This window comes from Mixophyes fleayi, chromosome 9 (genome assembly GCF_038048845.1).
Source record: "Mixophyes fleayi isolate aMixFle1 chromosome 9, aMixFle1.hap1, whole genome shotgun sequence".
NCBI classification, from domain to species: Eukaryota; Metazoa; Chordata; class Amphibia; order Anura; family Limnodynastidae; genus Mixophyes; species Mixophyes fleayi.
In genome coordinates, this window is record NC_134410.1 from 114301568 (window position 1) to 114322661 (window position 21094).

Below are 21094 nucleotides of genomic sequence, written 5' to 3' on the forward strand. Positions count from 1 at the left end.
GTGACTCTGACAAAGGTCATATTGTGAAGGCTAGACGACTGGGTCAGAGCATCTTCAAAGCAGCAGGTCTTGTAAGGTGTTCCTGGTATTCAGTGGTTTGTACCTACCAGAAGTGGTCCAAGGAAGGGCAATCAGTAAACCGACGATGGGGTCAAGGGTGCCCTAGGCTAATTGATGAACAGGGGGAGCAAAGGTGAGCTGATCTGGTGCAGTCCCACAGAAGAGCTACTGTAGCACAGATTGCTATGATAGAAAGGTGTCAGAACACACAATGCATTGCAGCTTGCTGAGCAACCGCAGAACAGTCAGAGTGTCCATGCTGACCACTGTCCACTGCCAAAATTGCCTACAATGGGCATGAGAGCACCAGACCTGGACCATGGAGCAATGAAAGAAGGTGGTCTGGTCTGATCAATCACTTTTTGTTGTCCATCATGTGGACGGCTGGCTGTGTGCACTTCATTTACCTTGGGAAGAGATAGCACCAGGATGCACTATGGGAAGAAGGCAAGCTGGTGGAGGCAGTGTGCTTCTCTGGGCAATGTTCTGCTGTTAAACCTTGGGTCCTGGCATTCATGTGGATGTTACTTTGACATGTGGAGATGGTGCCCGAGAAGCGGGCGAAGGTACCCGCCATCGCTATGCCCCTGGAGGGGCTGAAGATGTGCCTGGTGCCCGTGAAGGGGGTGAAGAGTCCCCTGGTAGCTGAGCCCTGCAAGCGGGTGAAGAAAGAAGGTTACTCACCCGTCCAGCGATCCAGCGGCGGTGAGTATGGCTTCTTTCCTGCAGGTCCTGTGCGCGGGGGAAGGATGAGCCAATCAGGGCTCATCTTTCCCCGCTGGCCAATCAGCGGCCGGATGCGCGAGCCAATCGCGGCTCGCGCCCGGCCATTCAAAAGATTGGCGCCGACGCGAGCCAATCAGCGCTCGCGCCGGCTGATGACGTCACGCCGGCGACTATATAAGTCGCCGGGTGGCGCCATTTTGTCGGAAGAGAGTCGGCGGCGGAGGGAGAAGGACATCGTGGGACGTCCGGAGCAGAAGAAGGCCAGAAGCGGCGGAGATCGTCGGCAGGGAGCCCTTGTAAGGGCTGAGAGCACCCCCGCCCCAGCAGCAACAGGAGATCCAGCGCCGAAGAGGAGAAGAGGCGCCGCCGGCTGGAGGGTCTGGAAGACCCGGAGAAAGAAGCGGAAGACAGCGTGGCAAGTTGAGTATCCTGCGCAGAGCAGGTAAGTATATTCAACGTTAAATTCGGGTACTAGGCCCGGGGCCACGGTCGGGCACAAGGCCCGTTGGCACAGAGGATTAGGGGCACAAGGCCCAGGGACTTGGGCACTAGGCCCCGATAAAGTTAGTGGGCCAGTAGGCCATAGTATTGGTGATAAAGGGGACAAGCCCCTGTTAGTTAGACAGGGGGCGTGAGAGCCCCAGGTACAAGGGCACAAGGCCCTTAGGTAGTTAGTGGCCTAGAGGCCATAGGAAGGCCACAGGGCCTGGTTAGGGGCTGGTAGCCCGTAGGCTATAAAGGGCACAAGGCCCTAGTAGATAGCTAGGGAGGCCACAGGCCTCGGTAGGACCCCTAGGTAGCGGGCACAAGGCCCTAGTTAGTGGGCTCAGAGCCCTGAGGTAGAGAGGGGGCTGAGGCCCATTAATCAGAGCACAAGGCTCTGTTTGTAGCTGGGCAGAGGCCCATGGTGGTGATGAGGTAGAGGCGTGGGAGCCTCGTGAGTGTAGGCGCGGTCCTGTGTGAGGTGAGCACACGTAGTTAGGAGGTACAGTAGAGCGGAGGCTCCTGTGGTGCTGTAGCAACCTGCTGGTTGGCTAGCAGCGGTGTGCTCTGGTAAGTAGCCTACAAAGTACTGTATATTGTATTCTGTCTGTGAGGCGGGTATTGCTGAATTACAGTATTTTGGGTGTGCTATGTAATTGTGTCCAGGGGCAAGACGTCAGGCCCCCATTAAAGGTAGGCTCTTGTTCCTGTGGTTTCCTGTGCTAACCCGTGCTGTGGGGACAAGTGTAGTTACCAGCATACACATAGTCAGGGGAGAACACACGTAGTTTTCCTGTCCCTTAGGTCCCCGGGGTCACACTGGTACCCAGAGGGGGTGGCTGAGTGAGTTGGTGGCAGTGCAGCACACCTTGAGGCAGTTCCAGGGGCGGCCGTGGTTCTGATCAAGGGTCCTCAAGGCCGGTTCCGTGCAGGTGGACCTGTGGTTCTGGACGTAGGGACACGTGTGAGATACCCGAGTACAGGCAGTCGGGCAGTTCAGTTCGACCGGCTGTTCCGTGCAGCAGTCGGCCCGCGGGTTAGTGTGCTGTTCTACTGAGCCTCAGCCGGGCTTAAAGAACCGGTCCTTAGGGTCTGTGGGTGACCCCATAGTAAGAAGGTAGCTTCTTGGTACGACCTGGGTGAGGCGGTTAGGAACCGCCCTCCGGTTTAGTCCGTGAACACCGGCTGGTGTTCCCCGTAGTGTGTAAGTGAGCAGTTCCGTTAGTGCACCACACCTAGTTAGTCATAGTGGTTTGACTTCGTTGCGTTGCCGACCATTAGAACGTTGTTAGGGTCGGGTCGCTGTTGTAGTCAGTCCAGTTTTGTGGGTGCCATCTTTAGTCTCACCGTTAGCGTAGAGGGAGGCTGTGTGTTCTTGTCATCCGCAGGTATTGGGGAGGTGCAGGAGAACCGGATCGGAAGTGGGAGTGTCCCAGTGAGTATTAAGCTCGATTCCCCCTTTTGGTTAGGCCCTCACCGGCAGGTGTGTGAGGTACTTGAGGCGGGATTAGTCCTCGGACTAGTCTTGGTCTTAAGTGCCTGTAGTCCCCCGCGTCTTGGCAAGAACAAAGTGAGGAGGCGGCAAGTGAGCTTGGACTGACCGTGTCCTCGTTCTTTGCCGTAGTCTCGGACAGCCCTTACCTGGTAGGCACGGCCGTAATCTCTGTCTCTATCTTAGAGGGACGTGATTGGAGGTGACTGCGGCTGCTAATCTGTTGGGATTGGATCGCAGCTGGGATATCGGAAGCGGACTGGAGGTGACCATCGTTTTCAAGGTAAGTTCTTTTGTGTTGCGTCTGTCCCTGTTTTCCCCGCAGGGGGCGTTACAGACACGTACCACCTCCCTAAACGTTGTTGCAGACCAAGTACACCCCTTCATGGCAGCGGTATCCCCTGATGTCAGTGGCCTCTTTCAGCAGGATAATGCGCCCTGCCACACTGCAAACATTGATCAGGAATGGTTTGAGGAACATGACAAAGAGTTCAAGGTGTTGATTTGGCCTTCAAATTCCTCAGATATCAATCCGATCTGTGGGATGTGCTGGCAAAACAAGTCCGATCCATGGAGGCCCCACCTCGCAATTTACAGGACTTAAAGGATCTACTGCTAATGTCTTGGTGCCAGAAAACACAGGGCACTTTATAGGTTTAACCCATAGAAACAATGATAGCCTTACTTAGTGCACCTAGTCTAATCTAGTATGTGGCTTGTTGTAAGTAGCAGTGTGTGTGTATGCATATATAAATATCCACAACATTAAAGCCACCTGCCTAATATTGTGTAGGTCCCCCTTGTTCCACCAAAACAGCTCTGACCCATCGGGGAATGGACTCCACCTCTGAAGGTGTCCTGTGGTTTCTGGCACCAAGACGTTAGCAGCAGATCCTTTAACTCCTGTAAGGTGCAAGGTGGGGCCTCCGTAACTCGGACTTGTTTTGGTCAGCCTGGTGCTTTAACACGCCCTCTGCCCTGCTGTTGGGAACTGACATGTTGCAAATATGTGTGTAAACCAATTTTTTGTTTTGTTTTTGCTGATCGTGTTTTCCTTGCATAGTACTCCACAAGTCTGAGGTGAGGTAGGCTGGTTTTACACCTATAGAATTTACACCTATTGTATGGCATTATTATTGTAGCAGGATTCTGTCTATGTGTATGTATTCCACATACATTATAAACCTTTGAGCAGCCCTAGCACAATAAGAACTGTGTGTGTTTGGCTTAGTCCTAGGGAAAACGGTCATTTTGTGGGCTGAAATTATATTTAACATATCCATTCCCTAGGAATGAGGCAGGGCCATCTTAACAACATTATGGGCCCCCGGGCAAAGCAGTGCACCGGGGCCCCTAGATATATATATATATATATATATTAGATGTATACAGATATAGATATAGATAGATAGAGATAGATAGATGTACTTGCATAGTGACCCTTGTAGGTTTTTTTGCAGGTTTTATTGCAGGTTTTTTTCTTTTGCAGGATTATTTATTCTCATTAAGAGCCGTTCCTATGGGGCCCCCTTGCCCGTGGGGCCTCCGGGCAGCTGCCCATCGTGCCCAATGGAAAAGATGGCCCTGGAATGAGGGACATTTCTTGCATGAGGCACTTTATTCCTAGTGATTAGATGGGCTGAAGCTTGACCAGAGCTGTAACTTAAAATTTTAGCACCTGGGCCGAGAAATAATGAAAGCCACCCCCCAGCCTTCAATTATAACCAAATTAACCTAAAATATTCATAAACTGCGCCCTCCTTTAGCATTGTGCCCTGGGTGGTCATACCCGACCGCACAGCCTTAGGTACAGCTCTGCTTGACTCAGCCCACAAAATGGCCGCCTCCACTGTGTGTAAGGGACTGGCCGCTATAACTACTACCATCTTTATGTTATATACCTGCTACTAAGAAATGTGTGTGAAGCCATCAGCAGGTTATTGAACTGTAGATATTTCATATCAGGCTTTAATCACGGGAAAGGTATTTTTCATGTCGGACCTCTTATCCGTACCATCATTCAAGGACAGTGCAGGGTACATCTCTGGGCTTTTAATTGTTTTATTAATTTATTAACAGTTATATATAGAGCACCAATATGTAATCATTAACATCAGTGCCTGTAAAGTTTATAAACTATAGTCCCTACCATACAGACACACACACACGTGAGGTATCGAGATCATATATCGGTCAGCGCTCTCTAGGGTTGGGGAAGGGTGGTGGGTGCTGCCACTGTCCTAATCAGGGGTAAGCCACAAAGTGAAAACCAATAGAGAGATATAGGATTAGGTGCAAGTGAGGGGAGGGGAATAGGGTATTATTACACATCGAAATTGTAACCTCCACACAATATATGCAGCCTAAATTGCATAGAGTCCTCTGTGCAGTTGTCCTTCCTATTAGTGTGAATACATCTCTTTGCGTAACAGCAGGGGCTGGCTGGGCCGGGGAGCATCGACCCCCCCTGGCCACCGGGGGAGGGCGGCCGGCCGGCTGTTTGAATATTACCAGCGGCGCACAGGCAGCCGCATCGCGTGTCATGTGATGCGGCCGCCTGTGCACCCCCCGGGCTGCAATTTGCTAGCCCGCCCCTGCGTAGCAGGCAAAGTTCTCATTCCAGTCTCAAGGATTCTTAAAGATACCCTTCAAAGAACTATCGCACATGTTAAAATGACGGAGATTATTATTACAACGGACTTTAGTCATAAGCCCACGTCTTGTAATTAGGAGACAAATACTCTGGATTGATACTTATAGAAAGGACAACTGCACAGAGGACTTTAGGCTGCATATAGTGTGTGGATATTACAATTTCGATGTCCATATATTATAATTTCGATTCTGTTATAGATTCATACACCAGGTGACTTGCTTGTAAGTCATTAACTAATCCAGAATCCAGGCTGATTCATGCAGTAAGCATTTTTTTTAAATAGTTATGTTTTTATTCTATTTTTGTACTGTTTATTTTGGATCGTTTTTTTTTCTTTTAAATATAACCTTATTTTTACGGCTACCAGGTCTAGTGTGCATGGCCAAACCAGCTCACACATGTGCAGATTGACACCAGATTGGTCTGGCGAGCGGTAAGACTCCTCTTATTGCTACCAGCCAGTGTTACGGTGTCATTCTGTATGCAGTGTATTCCCAGTGTATGTTCTGTATGCGTTGACAATCATCATCATCATCACCGTTTATTTAAATAGCACCACAGATTCTGCAGCGCTGTACAGAGAACTCATTCCCATCAGTGCCTGTCCCATTGGAGCTTACAGTCTAAATTCCCTAACATACACACACACACACACACATCAATTTGATAGCAGCCAATTAACCTACTAGTATGTTTTTGGAGTGTGGGAGGAAACCGGAGCACCCGGAGGAAACCCACACAAACACGGGGAGAATATACAAACTCCACACAGATAAGGCCATGGTTGGGAATTGAACTCATGACCCCAATGGTGTGAGGCAGAAGTGCTAACCAGTGAGCCACCGTGATGCTGACAAGGGCAACCTTTTGTGACTTGCTGTGTATGTGGTATTATGTGTTCCTGGTAATACAATTCATATTATTCATTAAACTTTTTTCTAATCTCGCTGACTTTATACCTAATGGACTTATACCTATGTCGGTAAAATGACTTACCTCCTTAAAGCCTCAATAAACTGGTCAATAAATCACTCCTTATTTCCTCTACCTTTCCTTTTTCTACAGCTGAGACAACAATGTTTTACTAGTGCTAAACGAGAGCATTGCCTGACTACTTTCCTATATGCAATTAATGGGACCCAAACATTCCTGCTCATCTCCAAGTACAACATTGACAAAGACAAAGTTGAAGCACTCACATATTCAGAACTTGCATTATGTGCGTGTTCTAGGAAATCAAACACAGACACACAATGTACCGTTATGTCATTGAAAAACAGCAATTGTACCTATAAAACTTAAAGAGAAGTGTAAAAGAAAGCATGCGTATGGAAAAAAATAAAACTAACACCAAATCACCTAAGATGAAATGATGCCTGTGAGTGCTGTTCGTGTATACATGGCTATGATCCTAAATTATCTTACTTTCGGGTCTATTAATCAGTATGCGGTGATAATATATGTTTTCTATCGCTGGTTACAACAGTATTAGAAAAATCTATTCAAAAAAATAATATCACTTGAGCAGCCGATTGATGCCGTGTGCAGACCTTGGCTTTTTGCCTCCTTGGCTAATGAGTATTACATTAGTTCTTGTATTATTGTCCTTTTGGTTAAGATCGGGTGTAGTATCTGTTCTTATCAGGACGCGCCTCACCTGGTCCTCCTGGGGGCCGGGAAATGATGTTGAATGCCCGGTTCGAGGAGTGGCGACCCTTTGGTGCCAGAAAATCACAGTTGCTGCACTGGCACGTGATGTTTAAGCACTTTTGTACTTTTTAACACTTTCATTTTACGCACTGCCTCCTTGTGCCCTGGTCTTCTGGTTGGGCGGATGAATGTTTAGATTTGCCCGCCCATTACCCTGGGGCCGTACCTACAATGCACTATTTATTTCACATCTTATTGGTCACCTACACTTTCATGTATTTTTCCACTGGATCCAAGGGTTCGGTATGGGCTCTGTATTTCCCCGAAGGTCATGGGAGCAAAACCTATTATTCCCTCTCTTCCGTGGAACGGCAAGTTTCCGAGCACTAGGTTAAGCTACAGTGGATCTCAGTGCAAAGGGACAACCCGTACCCTTGCAGCGAGAGGGGAGTCTGAACACCCTTGCCACCTAAGGGACTTTTTCGTCCCTGGGTCTGGGATAGATGGGCCCTTCTTCTTTTGAGGAGGGCCTGAAGTTCTGTACCCTTGTGCACTTTTTGTTTTTTTTTTCACCTTTTTTTTAGCTTGGACAGGAAAGTACAGATTTCTTTCAAGAATTTTTTTTTTTTAGTTCTTGTATTATATTCATTTTGGTGCAGTGCTTGTTAAATGAGAGGCTATTGTATGTAACAGTACAGAAAGATCTGACGTAAAACTACAGGTCATAGCATGCTTTGTAAGCCAGACGTTAGCAGAGCATGCTATGACTTGTAGTTTCACAACATCTGGGAAGATAAAGGTTGTCTACCTCAAAAATATAATACACAGGACAGGCAGATGTGTAGCATGGATCCATGGCCACTGGAGCAAGCAATGCTATGGCACCCCCCCATCCCCAGTACTGAAGTGCAGCATGTGGGGGCAAGTTGAAATGATTAAAAAAAACAGTAAGGGCAGTGTCAGACTGGGGCTTGAAGAGCCACTGGAGGAATGCAAGGTTAGGGGCCCATAAAATAGGATGTGCACCACTGAAGACATCCGAAAGCCACCAGAGGCATTGTGGCCAGTCCACAGAGGATATGGAAGCTTGCAAGGCAGCATTTAAATAACTATTGTGCACAGTCTGGCTCCTGCCCCCAAGCATTGGCAGTCACATTGTAGCCCTAAGTATTGGTCCATAGTGCATGAGCAGCAGCCTATCTACTTCAGTGGTTTTAGGCACCATGAATATGGTACAAGTTCCACCTTAAGGGGCATATTAAACGTATTGACGGTAATACGGTACCGCAATAACGCAACCCTATGGGGTGCGCACGAAAATCCATGTTATTGCGGAACAGTGGATTGACTTTGTGACCCCTTCCCGCGGGCCGGAAGCCTAAATGAATATGCCACTAAGTGTATTATGCGTCTGGCTCTATGCCGGTGTAACCTATGGCTCTCCGGCAATTTTAGAAAAGTGTCATTGACTGTCATTGACTGAAGGTCAATATATACCTTGCAGCTGGTATACTGACTACTCCGACATGGAGAAGGCCTACAAAGAAAATCCGAAATTATGAAAACCCATTGGAAAAGAACAGACTTACTTTCAACCCAACACTGGAGATCTCCGATGGGAGCACAATGCTGACAGCAATTGATTCCGATTGTAGAAGTGTTCGGCACTGCAGGCTGGTGTCATCGCGACGTCTGCCAATAGAAATTTAAAGCGGCAATGTCGGGTTAAGTGCTTAACCTTAGGGGTCCCCACATTGCCGCTTTAAGTTTCTGAGGTCTCCCAGAAATGCAGGAGTCTCCCGGACATTCCAGGAGAGTAGGCAACTATGCGTTAAAGAAAAGCAACTAATTAATCTCTAGAGACTGACGTGTCTTTTACATTTCTGTCTCCATTACTGAAGCATTGTTGTCTTACCTGTCAGTCTGTGATTAAATCTTGGTCTCCATGAAAATGGCCACCTCCATAGGCATCAATACATGGACATAGGACACAATTTCTGAACTGCGTCATCATGCCACAGATGGCGAAGCCAACCACGTCTTGTACTGGCTCCACATCAGGGAGAATGCCAGACTCATCAGGGAGGGAGGGAGATCACCCCTATTTCTCCCCTGTCATTCAAATTGAGCCCCTAGTCAGAGAGGGAGTCTACTAACTATGGTGAATTGCAGGAGAGTGGAGAGAACTGCAAGCAAGAGTAGGTCTGGTCAGCGATCTGCACTCACATATGCACTATACTTAACGACTTAGGGCTAGATTTACTAAGCTGCGGGTTTGAAAAAGTGGGGATGTTGCCTATAGCAACCAATCAGATTCTAGCTTTTATTTATTTAGTACTTTCTACAAAATGACAACTAGAATCTGATTGGTTGCTATAGGCAACATCCCCACTTTTTTCAAACCCGCAGCTTAGTAAATCTAGCCCTTAGTGTGATTGTTTAGCTCTAGATAAAACGAAGGTGAAAGGCGCGTCGGGCAAGCGGAAGCGTATTACACGCTGCTGCTAATGTGAATTCCTTTTATAAATTATATTCTAGACAGTATCTCTACATAGGGACAAAAGCTACATTGAGGGACATAGTTAGCTAAGTAGCAGCTTCATTATGGAAACAGATAGCTTTTATCAATAAGAGGGAACACAGTGAGAGTCAGGGTGAGATAGGCTGTTAGACGCAGCTCTATATAAGATCACGGATCTAGCTGGAGGCATTTGTTCTATCAGGAACCTTTTAGATCACGGCAGATCATTAACCGACTATTAACACTATTTTTTAGGGGAATGGCTTGGAGATAGTACAGCAGATATGAGATAATTGAGGTCCAACAGTACTATGATCAATATTAGCCGTCTGACCCCAATTTAATGCCTAGTGATCTGGGTTTATATGTGGTAGTGATTTGATTGATACGCTACATATCAACTCACTACACTATAATCTGACAGCCATACCATTTAGGGTGATCTACATTCAGACTGAATAACTGTATGATCAGCTATAGTAATAAATCACAGGCACATTTTTACAAAATGACTAAATGCACCATTCCTGTCCTCCGCCCTATGTGGGTATTATTGACAAGTCATAAACCATATGTGAGAGGATGGACCGCCTATGCCACCCTGTCTGCTGTTGCTGGGAACCGGTTGGGCTTACTTTGCCAACTTAGGAGGGGCTTACAATTGCTGCCACCACTGGACTCCTTACCAGCATCCAGAACAGGGTTTCTTTGTGGGGACTGACGCTGCTAGCATACTGTTACTGGTGTTCCTGGGCTGGTACCCCTGACCTCAACCTATAGATCAGGGTTGCTGTAGATGGATCCCCCTGGCCTATCACACTGTCCAGAGCTGGTGGTTAGCGGCAGAGCGGTGGTACTGGAGAGATGGGTCCAACCCCAGAAACAGTCGGAGAATGGATTAGATTTAGGGTCTGATCTGCAGGTCACAGGAATACAGCGGTTTGTGTTCTTGGTAGTGGGCTGTAGCTGAATTTCTTAGTAATAACAGAGAGATCTCCCTAGGTTGATGTCTATGAGGAGGTCTTTTGGGGTGAAGCTTATTAATTTGTTTATCCACCTTCCATCTGGAGATGTAGGAAATTAAGTTCCCTTCTCTCCAGGATTTTTGAATTTTCTTTATACCTATGTAGGATCATACCATGGGATCATGGTGTTGATGTTACCTGGTTGCTTCATGATAGTTCTCTTCAGATTCCTTATTGTTAGGCCTACTTTTTCTGAAGGGCTCATGGACACTATATAATCTGTACAACTCTTAATTTCACGTGTTCATTTTTCCTTAGTATTCTCTTCCTGTTTTTTTTAGTAGAAGTTAATGTTGATTCAAGCTTTTCTTCATTACTGTTTTGCAGGTTATGCTTCTAAAGCCTCCACTCGATTCTGCACTAATTCTAGGAGCGCATTACTGCCACGTGGAAATATGGAAGCACTTCTTACTAGAGTGCAAATTCTCACTAGCAGTCTAAAGGAAGGATCACATTGGTTTTGCCTACCTCATGAACTCAAGACATTAGGGCATCCTAGACACAGTGATGGGAAATCCCTGGCCCCAAGAAGAGGTTCCACCCACCCAAAGCCCTCTGTACCTCTTTTTGGGGGCAGGGGTGGCTTTCAATCATTTCATATAGAATGCTGAGAGCATCCTAGTAATTTTCTTCTTCAGCCTTCTTCACATTAAGAGAAAGGCACATATTGTTGTGATAAATTAAGGCGTTATTGGTCGTCTGTGGTTTGTATTCTTGGTAGTGGACTGTAGCTGGATTTCTTAGTAATAACAGTGAGAACTCCCTAGGTCGATGTCTATGAGGAGGTCTTTTGGGGTGAAGCTTCCTAAGTTGTGTATCCACCTTCCATCTGGAGATCTAGGAAATTTAGTTCCCTTCTCATCAGGATTTTTGAATATTCTTTATACCTATGAAGGATCATTCCAGGAGATCATGGTGTTGATGTTACCTGGTTGCTATGTGATAGTTCTCTTCAGATTCAATATTGTTAGGCCTACTTTTTGTGAAGGCCACATGGACATTATATAATCTGTACAATTCTTAATTTCACGAGATCATATTTCCTTAGTATTCTTATTCTGTTATTTTTAGTAGAAGTTAATGTGGTTATTTGATTCAAGCTTTTCTTCATTACTATTTTGCAGGTTATGATTCTAAAGCCTCCATATGGCTCTGCACTAATTCTAGGAACACATTACTGCGACGTGAATTTCTGCAACGTGAAAATATGGAAGAGACCTCTTACTAGTGTGCAAATTCTCACTAGCAGTCTAAAGGAAGGATCGCATTCTTAGTAATAACAGTGAGAACCTTCTCTCCAAGATTTTTGAATTTTCTTTATACCTATGAAGGATCATACCATGGGATCATGGTGTTGATGTTACCTGGTTCCTACGTGATAGTTCTCTTCAGATTCCTTATTGTTAGGTCAACTTTTTCTGTAGGCCACATGGACACTATATAATCTGTACAATTCTTAATTTCACGAGTTCATTTTTCCTTAATATTCTTTTTATAGCTGTGACCACATATTCACCACACATATGTCTTTAGTCTTTATCTGGGTTTTGGGGATTGGTATAGTGGGCATAGAAAAGGGGAGGGGAAGCCATGGTGTCAACCAACTTATACATGTAGTGCGTGTTTCATTTTAATATTAGATTTGCAAATTCAGGGATCAAAGCAGTAATATTCAATGTTTCACTAGATAAGGACTATGAAGCTATATGGCCATTCTAATTGAACTTTAATTAAAAAGGGTATGCATGTAGATCTGTACAGATAACTGTATATGTGACACAGGTGAAGGTACCAAAATGTTGCAATATTTTTGTTCAAAGCGTCCGTCTGGTAGTGATCTACAACCAGAAGTGTATTCAAAAGCGCTACGGAATTTGCTGGCGCTATATAAATAAATGATGATGATGATTCTGTGCCTTCAGGCTAGAGATGGAACTCATGCATAGGGACTACAGTAGGATTGGTGGAACAGTCTATGTCGCCACGCTGACAGATGGATAGTTGAGTAGTCAAATGACAACTAGGGTTTAATGAGCCAAATTGGTCATGTGAGAAACAGAGCAGGTCTTATTTATTGGTTAGATGCTAGATAGCCAGCAGGTCAGCAACGGGGATAACATACGCACTGGGGCAGGTACAGATATAGGAAGATAATATTAACACATTTAAGGACAGAGGAAATCAGATAGGAACATCGTTCAAGAAAGGGCCCCAAAAACAGTGGCAGGAATGGAGACACAAATTGACATATGAGCCGGGCGTTAAATCACAATGGACAGTAAGAGACAGATCAAAGGTTCAAGGATTACAGAAGACGAGAGCCATAAGATGGGGTGTAATGAAAAGACACAGAAAGTGTTAATGGACTAGCAGAAGACAATTTATCCGAAGGGGAAAATATAGAAAAGACGAACAATACACAGCCCAGGCTGCATACACACCAGGGGCAAACGCAGGATTTGTAGAGGGGGGTTTCCACACCATGCCACCAGTGGGCGTGACCAGCATGCATGGGGGTGTGGCTATAATTTTAGACAGTGCTTGATTGCTCTACAACTCTTCCTATCCTCATAATATACATGGGTAATGCTGTGTGACTACTGTTAGGGGCACGCAGCTCTCCCTTTTCAAGCAGAGCCGTGTGAAGCGGGGGCAGGGTCCAGCCACCTCAATTATACAGTGCCCGAGGCATGGAGGGGGGCACGGAGGGGGGTTTCCAGGCACTAGGAACCCCCCTCTTCGGTTTGCCTATGCACACGGACATTAAAATGAAATTAATAAGGATACAGGATGTGTCGTGGTACGATCCAGGTCCAAAGCATTGCAATTACTGTATGGCTATTGGGCTAAGCAGTTAAATGCCCAAAAATAGTGCAAGGCTGCATTCAAAAAAACCGATCAGCATTGTAAGCTCATGCAACAACCCCTGGCTAAAATACCACAGCGATCATACTGCATACTTGCCCCCCCCCCCCCCCCCCCCCGTGAAAACGTAATTTGCATCGCGGGGGACGGGGCCAAAATGACGCGATTGGCCTTGCCCTGCCCCCTCCCGCCCTCCAAAATGGCGTGATTCACCAAGAATCGCGTCATATTCAGGATCCGGGAGAAATGCCAGCTCGCCCAGGAGACTGACCCGAATTTCGGGAGTCTCCGGGACTTTCCGGGAGAGTTGGCAAGTATGTCATACTGTTCTATGTTTCATGCATCAAATTAACACTTGTGTATTTATCCTTAAAATCTACTATGTGCAGTTTCGTTTTATGCTACAAGGTATACATAAATGCCATTTTAATATCTAGCTTTACTATAGTGACAGCCCATGATGAAGTTTTTTATAGCACTTTTTTTTATACATGCTAAGATAAAATACAGTACACAAAAAGATTTGTCTTTAGGTTTTTATTGCTTGTTTGGGGTAGTAATGTTCTAGGACATAATCAGACTGGCGATAAGAGAAAGCCGATGACCTAAGCTCTCCGCCACAATCTCCACCTTATAATAAGGATGCACCTAAAATACTGGATCGAATCCAAATTTGCAGAATTCGGGTGATCTGATTCTCTGGATTCTGCAGAGCTGGAATCTTGCTCAAACTTCCTAGTATGCAAATGACTCCAGAACATTGGTGCATCCTGAATTATAACTGGTCATAGACATGTACGCCAAGAAATACATTTGCAGAGGTAGACAGAGGGGGTTAAACAGAGACAGATACTCTTTGTTTCCATCTTGTAAGCATATTAGAGCTTCCAGCTGTTTCCTTTGTACACCATTAGACCAGTCAGACACTCCTGCAAAGCACAGTTGCACCTGAACTCCAAATAAAGCACCAATAAAAGTAAAGTATAGCATTCCAACAAATCCAATACATTTCAGGAAATCACAGTAAAAGGCTATTCATGCCAACACATTTTATTTTGCAATTACATTTGTATAATTGAAAGAAGAAGGAATCTCTACCAACGTTCATTGAGCTTTGCACCCTACAAGGCATCCAGCACCTCACTTTATCACTCGTTACGGCTTTTAATACTTTTATGATTATATGCAATAGGCCATAGAGTGGTTACTGCCTTTTAATCTCAGTCTGATCCTGTCGCTCAGTTATTTATATATTTATAAATAGATAAATTAGAAAAGTATTACAACATTTTTCTTCAAACAAAAAAGTTGCAATTGGGTGATACATACTGCAAAAATCACTGCAGCTCAAAGTCTTGAGTCCCGGGGGTAAATCATCATCATCATCATCACCATTCGAAAAGTGTAGATGTTTCCTATAGCAACCAATCAGATTCTAGCTGTCATTTTGTAGAGTTCACTAAATAAATGATAGCTAGAATATGATTGGTTGCTACCGGCAACATCTCCACTTTTCAAACCCGCCAGAAACTTGCAGCTTGATATATTTGACCCCTTGTGTGCTTCTTAATAATCCTATTTTGGAGTGTTAAAACAAAAATGAAGGCTTTCAGGTACCCATCCTTTCTGATTAATGACATTTGAGTTATAATATCTTATGAATACAGACATTTGTCCACAATTAATATAAATGTCATTTACGCAAAGCCTGGTCTTCATAATGGGAGTGGCTTATTTCAATATTGCTTGTAGGGAATAGTGAAACTCTCCATAACCTTTGTCATTGTTCTAAAGCGGACAGACCTTGGAAAGCCCCTCTAAGCGCTGTCTGCTCCGTGTAATGTAAAATCCTCACCCCTCCTCTTCCCCTTCCCCTCTGTTTTCACATAACATGCTGAGAGCTGTGAGGCTGTGTCTGTGTAACTGGCAGACATACTTTGTAACCACCAGAGAGATTTTGAAAAGGAGATCATAATTTGTTGAAGGACAGCTAACAAAAATGTCTAACAGATTCATGCTTAAAAGGTACCTGTTTTTGAAAATAAAAAATAAACCTATGTGGGATTGATGCATTATGCTGTTTTTCGCTGAACTTTATAACTTAATTTTTCCTGAAACAGTAGTTAGACATAATAAAATTATACTACAGCCTTGCTCAGTGAACATATCAACAGACATTCTTGGATATGGCGGTAACGGTTTGTTGTAGATAAAGTCATTTTTATTTTGTCCTTCTTTTAAAACAAATTAATTAATTATTTCATTAATTAATTGTCTCATCTCTGATCACCACCTCTCACTCCCACCTACAAGACTTCTCCCGTGCTGCTCCCCACTTATGGAATTCCCTACCACGCTCAATCAGACTTTCCCACAGCCTTCAAATCGTTAGATGCTCTGTGAAAACCCATCTCTTTTTTAGAGGTGACCTTATCCTCGATAACACTATTCCTACTAATACACTCTCACAACTATCTCAATGAAGGCCACAGAGAGTGGACGGGGGGTTACACTCTCACAACTATCCCAATCAAGGCCGCAAAGAGTGGACGGGGGTGGTTAATAATTACCCGGGCACGGGCACGGGATCCTGGACTGATTTTTTTTTCTTTGGTTTTGATAATTTTTTCTTTTTTTTAACTGCGTGTGGGGGACGGGGTGTGACTCCTCCCCGTTCATTGGTGGGGGGGCAGGGTAGTTAAAAAAGGACAAAAACAAAACATACTCACGTGATCGCGGTGCCGGTGTCCCTCTTCCCTCCTCTCTGTTCCGTTCACACTGAACGTGAGTGGCGGCGCAGAGAGGAGCCTGCAAGCATGTCCAAAGAGAAGAACTTTTTACAGCCATGTTGTCGTGAGCAATGACTGTAATTTCGTATTCACTGCTGTGGATCGGTCGGAAGTTTATACACACTACACAGCGGAAACGAGAATGGAACGAAAATATTAAACGGTACGACCAACCAAATGAGGCGACAATCGTCCATTTGGGCAGACTTTCGACCATCGTGTCCCTGCACACACTGACCCGACTTTTGAACGAGCGGTCGTATGTCGGCTGATGGAGCCGATTATTGGATGAAAACTGTATAGTGTGTACCCAGCTTTAGTAAAGGAAGTATGGGGAAATCAGGGAAGAAAACAAGATTAGCATTTTAGTGTTGAATCTGGCTTCCAGCATAAGAATTTTATCCTTGCCCCAAGAATTGAGAAGCCGTGGAAAAAGTGGCCTTGGACCAGCTCCTAGTGGTCCTTGTTCATTAAGAATTCTCAGGGTTCTCTTAACAATAAGACTGTGAGAAGCCCTCTGCCCCAAATATTTCCACTAAAGGATATTCTAGATATTCCTCAGATTATTTCCACTCCAGAGTCCCCCCAGGTAAACCCACCGGGCAAATATTACTTCTCTGTAGCTTGTTCTCTATCAGCACAGAAGAAGTTGTATGCTCTACACCTCCTATATCTCCTATGTTTCCAGCAAAGCTTAAAGTGATGGATGGAGACAGCTATCTTCTTCACTTGCCCTGAGGAACTACACACCTGGCTGAAAAACAGAGGAATGTCAAGAACAAGACCGGCCCGGTCCCGTTCAGCATAACACTGACAACAAAATAGTTCACAGTCACAATGGTAAATGCAGAGCAGTAACCCTGTGACTGCTATGAATACAGTATTGAAGAACCAACTCTTAACATATCACCCCTTGAACCTGGGGGTGGCTCTAATGTAGGCAATATTCAGATCTGGACCTACAGGCACACATCCTAAACTGGCTAATAGCATGTAAAAGTACACAAGTAAGATAACATGAAATGGAAAAACACTGTGATAAAATAAATTAAATAATTGGTACCAGTCTGTACTCTGAGTCAGAGAAAGATAAGGTAACGGGTGTGGTAGGGTAACCCAGCACTTACAAACCCCAGACACACCACACTGACAAAAAATATCACAATGAGTATAACAGCGATAAAATAATGATATTGACTAACCATGTAACTGACAAGTAGTATTTCCGGCAGCTAAAATCCCCTTCAAATGTAAAATGCGACTTTGCAAAACCTATACAGCAAAAAAACACGTCACTTTTAATGGACATCATGAAAACTGCGGTTTTAAAGTGGCAATGAGTGGACCCACAGCCTGGATTACATTATACAGGCTGTGGGTCCAACCATTGCCAGTTTAAAACCGCAGTTACCATACTACTTGTCAGTTACATGGATAGTCAATATCATTATATTATCGCTGTTATACTCATCGTGATATTTTTGTCAGTGTGGTGTGTCTCGGGTTTGTAAGTGCCAATTACACGACTACCAACGAAGGTAACAGCATGTAGTGTTAAAGACTGCTATGGTAATTGCAGTATAAAGACAGTGAGTTGCTCAAAGTCCCTCTCTAATTAGGAGTAATGAGTAGTTACTGCTGTGTAAAGCATTTCAAGGCCAGACCTGTAGCTCAGGTGAGGTGTTGTACTAGTGTTCAGCCCGGTGTATGCTGTGGTGCTGTATTTAGTGGGTTACTCACATTTGACATGGAATCCTGGAGGGAGCTTAAAATAAGGATCAAAGACTATGATGTGTCCTCAATGGCTCTCTTTACTAAGCCAAAAAGTAGAAATAGTAGCAAATGTAGGGATTTGATCAGATGTAATAAAGCAGAACTCACTTTTGGACACCTGGGGGTATATTTACTAAACTGCAGGTTGCAAAAAGTGGAGATGTTGCCTATAGCAACCAGATCCTAGTTTTTACAACATTCTGCAAAGTAACAGCTAGAGGCAACATCTCCACTTTTTCAAACCCGCAATTTAGTAAATATACCTCCAGGACTGGAATTAGAGTTCCTCTGTACAACTGGACTGGATCTGCACTCCCTCTGGAAACCTGGATTTGATCTGGACTCCCTCTTGACAACTGGGGATATATTTACTAAACTGCCGGTTTGAAAAAGTGGAGATGTTGCCTATATCAACCAATCAGATTCTAGTAGTCATTCTGTAGGATGTACTAAATAAATGACAGCTAGAATCTGATTGGTTGCTATAGGCAACATCTCCACTTTTTCAAACCTGCAGTTTAAAATTTACCCTCTGGACTGGATCTGGACTTCCTCTAGACAATTGGATCAGATATGTCTTGACGGTGACAGTTCCCTCTCTGGAAGTGACAGCATACTCCTTGACACTGGCTGATGAAACGCCAGCTCTCAAACTGAGAGTTATATGTTTCATTTTCTGCATTAAGAAGGGAATCATTCTTATTCTTCATCATAGTTGCTAACTCATCTTTCATTGAACGTTTATACTCTGAATTTGCATTCTTTAGGTTCTAACTTTTTAATTTCATCCATGTCTCCAGTATGAGACACTAGTTATATCATGGTGTGTGTCTATAGGTTTAATAGTAAGTGTTGTCCACTTTGAAGCCCACGCCTAAGCAGGCGATTTGAGCAAAGCGTGTGACGTTTAACATGGCATTAATAACAGCTTCATTTTAGAGACCTAAAATAGTATTGATGTTCTAGTTAAATTCATACTTACCAACTTATGAAAGTTCTTTTCCGGGAGCCTGCTGGGGAAGGTGGGCGTGATGGGGGGCGGGGTTCCAAAATTGCGTAACTTTGTGACGTTTGCGTTTGCTGTAAAATTACGCAAACGCGCCATTTCACAGCAGGGGCGGGGCCAGACGCCGCAATTCCTTGTGAATCGCAGCGTTTTGGATCTAAAGTGGGCAGATCCGGGAGACTGCTACACTCTCCCGGGAGTCCGTGAGACTCTCGCAAAATGCGGGAGTCTCCCAGACATTCCGGGAGAGTTGGCAAGTATGGTTAAATTGTGCTACTGAGAGTACTGCCACTGTCGAACCTGCCACTTCATCAATGCTGTTACTAAAACGTTTTCCCCATGCGTTCTTATAGGACTATATTGCACACATGCATTGTGTGTATCCTGCAGTGTGCTTTGTCTGAATACAGCAAGTTAAGTGTAGCCATAGTCTACTTCTATCTATATTCAAATTGAAACGTTTCTTGAGATCTGCCAGTATATGAATACAGGTGTATGTGTGTACAATTTACGTACCATGTTAAAAACCGCAAATTGTGTTCACATTGCATTCCAATATGAATCAGGCCCAGAATCTTTACTATTTCTTCCCTTTACTTTTCAGGTAACGCACCTTTAAGTTGCACAGTCATTTAATAAATGTGCCTTTCCCCTTTCCTGAAATATCACCAGTCATTTATAGGGAGCTGGGCAGGGGTTTCCTGAGTTCATGTGAAGATATGGAATCCCAAAGAGACAACAAAACTCTGGCGGAGGCACTGCGTTTTGACAAGCAATGAATTTACCCTGACCGTTAGTTACATGATTTCTCAATCACGCACAATAAACTTAACGGTTACAATGAAATAAATCTGTATCTCACCAAACTCCTCCATCACGATTCTTTAGCACCCTGTTTACAGTAGGGACTATTGATTTAACATCAGGGCTGGTTTTGGGAGGGAAGCCGAATGGGCTCACTCACTGCTAGACTTTCCATATTTCATGTATCTCCCTTTTTTAAACAGGGCCCTAACATTCCAGGATCCAGGCAAGCTGCAACTGAGCTTAAGAGACCAGCAGCCGCAGGTAGTGAAAAGTACGAGAACAGGTAAGAGAGCGCAGCACAGTCTCTCAACTGTCCTGATTGTGGTGGGACAGTCCTGATTTTGGGGTGACTATCCCGCTCAGGAAGGACTTTCTCCCGACTGCAACGATAGTTGGGATGCACAGTATGTCCTACTTCACACTGTACTGCTCATTCAATGCAAGCAACATGTGCTACAGATAGATGCAAGCTGCTCGCCCTTAATAAGCAGTACAGTGTGCAGCAAGACATTCATCCTAGGGTCATGTTGTACTTAGCGCCACAAGGTGTCTGGCCACGAGCCCACTCCCAGGGTTCTGACACCTACTCTGTTCCATTGCGGACACTTCACTATTCAAATATGCACTGTCCACTTGGCAGCCACCACAGACCCACTCCCGAAATGTCAGGTGAGATCAGGACCTTTTCCCCTTCTGTCATGGATTCCCAGCAATATGGCACCTATCTAATGTGCTCCCCAGACATGGTAGACCAGAGGCATAAAGACTCTAGTCCCTATGTCATGGGTCTATATCTAGCACTGGCGCTTTCCAGTCGCTGAACTCCTCCGCGTCAATGGCTCTACTTACTGTTGAGGCCCGCTCCTTGTCTGCACCTGTGTCCTCCCAGTGACCACGTCTGACACCACCGAGTGCGGGGGGGGTGTTACAATGCTATATCATATGATCGACCATACCTCCCAACTATCCTGCTTCTGGCAGGATAGTCCCTATCCCCTGCGCAGTCAGGACGTTGTCCCAGGACTTGGTTACTGCTGGTCTGGATGTTGTGTGAAGTTGCCTCTGGTACATGCAACATTTCTGGGATTATTTATGTGTAGAGCAGGGAGGTTGGGGCCAATTTAGTGCTTCTAAAGCACCAGACATTACCACTTTTTGGCAGCAAACACACTTTGTCCCAAAAGGGCAAAATTAAAACCCAACAGGCAGAGTTAAACATTTATAAAGGTAGAGTGGTTTCT

The 21094-nt window shown here is 44.8% G+C and overlaps 1 protein-coding gene across 1 annotated transcript in view; it reads left to right on the plus strand.

Moving 5' to 3' along the window:
- PHYHD1 (phytanoyl-CoA dioxygenase domain containing 1) overlaps positions 1-21094 on the plus strand; it is a 276211-nt gene that overhangs the window by 76002 nt on the left and 179115 nt on the right. The window lies entirely within an intron of this gene.